Source organism: Chrysochloris asiatica, unplaced genomic scaffold, assembly GCF_000296735.1.
Source record: "Chrysochloris asiatica unplaced genomic scaffold, ChrAsi1.0 scaffold00167, whole genome shotgun sequence".
NCBI lineage: Eukaryota > Metazoa > Chordata > Mammalia > Afrosoricida > Chrysochloridae > Chrysochloris > Chrysochloris asiatica.
Genome location: NW_006408685.1, coordinates 5,491,919 through 5,494,142, shown reverse-complemented (window position 1 = coordinate 5,494,142; position 2,224 = coordinate 5,491,919). Strand labels below are relative to the sequence as shown.

Sequence of the window (2,224 nt, the reverse complement as noted above, 5' to 3'; positions counted from 1 at the left end):
GAGTCACCTGTCCCTGTCGCTGCCACCGCCATCGTAGCTGCCATTGTCTTAGCTGGAGAAAAAGCAAAAGTGGGGAAGCACCAGAGTGAAATCCACCATCCTGTAGGCTGGTCTGCTCGCCCTTATTTCCTTCTTCCCCAACCCCCAACCTCTCCCCCACAGGTGTCATTTGTTCTCTCTACCCCCCCCCCACCCCCAGGTGAGGGGAGTGAGTTCTGGAGCAGAGACCCCCGAGGAACCCAGCAGGGTCACCGTTGGCAGCACAACATGGCAGGAGCTGGAGGAGGGAATGATATTCAATGGTGTTTTTCTCAGGTAAAAGGAGCCATAGATGATGATGTAGCAGAAGCGGATATAATTTCTAAAGTAGAATTTAATCATTCTGGAGAATTACTAGCAATCGGAGATAAAGGTGGTAGTGTCGTCATCTTTCAACAGGAGCAGGAGAACAAAATCCAGTCTCATAGCAAAGGAGAATATAATGTTTACAGCACCTTCCAGAGGTGTGAACCAGAGTTTGACTATTTGAAAAGTTTAGAAATAGAAGAAACGATCAACAAAAAAAGTAGATGGTTGCCCCAGAAAAATGCTGCTAAGTTTTTTTTTTATTATCTACCAATGATAAAACAATAAAATTATGGAAAATCTCTGAAAGAGGAAGATGGAAGGTATAGAGACCCTACTGAGTACCAGTCTTTAGGCCCATGGATCTAATGGTTGAGACCAGCACACGAAGAATATTTGCCAATGCTCATACATATCACATCAACTCTATTTCTATTAATAGTGATTATGAAACATATTTATCGGCAGATGATTTGAGGATTAATCTTTGGCAACTAAAAATTACAGATCGAAGTTTTAATATTGTGGCCATTTAGCCTGCCAATACAGAAGAGCTCACTGAGGTGATTATAGCAGCAGAATTCCATCCAAACAGCTGTAAAACATTTGTATACAGCAGCAGTTAAGGAACAATTCAGTTATGTGACATGAGTGCATCTGTCCTCTGTGCTAGAAATTCTAAACTGTTTGAAGAACCTGAAGATCCCAGTAAGAGATCTTTTTTTTTCCCGAAATGATCTCTTCTATTTCTGATGTAAAATTCAGCCATAGTGGCTTATATATGATGACTAGAGACTATTTTTGTCTGTCAAAATTTGGGATTTAAAGATGGAAGACAGGCCTGTGGAAACATATCAGATATGTGAATACCTGAAAAGTAAACTTTGTTCACTATATGAAAATGACTGTGTATTTGACAAATTTGAGTGTTGTTGGAATGGATCTGACAGTGTTATGAAGACTGGATCTTACATTAATGTCTTCAGAATGTTTGAAAGGAACACAAAGAGAGAGAGACATAACCCTAGAAGCATCACAGAAAAACAATAAACCTCTCAAAGTTCTGAAACCACGCAAAGTCTTTGCCAGTAGCAATACTTCATACAGCCTGACACCCCAAGGAAAATATCATTGCTGTAGCTAATACAAACAATCTGTATATACTTGAAGACAAAGTGAATTAGAGTTGGCATTCCTAGCAGAAGAGCCCACTTCCTGCTTAGTTGAGATAGTTGAATCTAGCATTTTGTACCTATAAAAGAGAGAGGTCAATTGTGACACCCCTTTCCAGTGTTTAACAATGTGCCATTTGACAACCCATTTTTATAACTACATGGAGAAAACTCTGTGGGTTCATCATTGTGCTATTCTCCATGTTTGCTAGTCATTTAGGTAAGGGTTGTTGTTGTTGTTGTTAAGTACCGTGGAGTCGGTTCCAACTTATAGTGACCCTATGTGGGGTTTCCGAGGCTGCAAATCTTTACAGGAGCAGAAAGCCTCATCTTTCTCCCGCGGAACAGCTGGTAGTTTTGAACTGCCAACCTTGAGGTTAGCAGCCAGATTCATAACCACTAAACTACTAGAGCTCCTTAGGTAAAGGTTGTTGTTGTTGTTAAGTGCCATCGAGTTGATTCCAACCCATAGTGACCCTGTATAGGGTTTCCAAGGAACAGCTGGTGAGCTTGAACCACCAACCTTGCAGTTCAAACGACTTTGCAGTTTGACTCATTAGCCCACAGTGCCACACCAGGACTCCTTAGGTAAGGGTAGGACACTTTTAATTTAAATGATTTCTTGCACCATCTTGCCTAATGGACTAAATTGAACTGTATCAACATTGATTTATTCCACTTTTTATGCCTTCTATTGTGATGACATC

General features: G+C 40.7%; 1 pseudogene; it reads left to right on the top strand.

Moving 5' to 3' along the window:
• Positions 1-267: 267 nt before the first annotated feature.
• LOC102822627 lies at positions 268-1,529 on the top strand (annotated as a pseudogene).
• Positions 1,530-2,224: the final 695 nt, after the last annotated feature.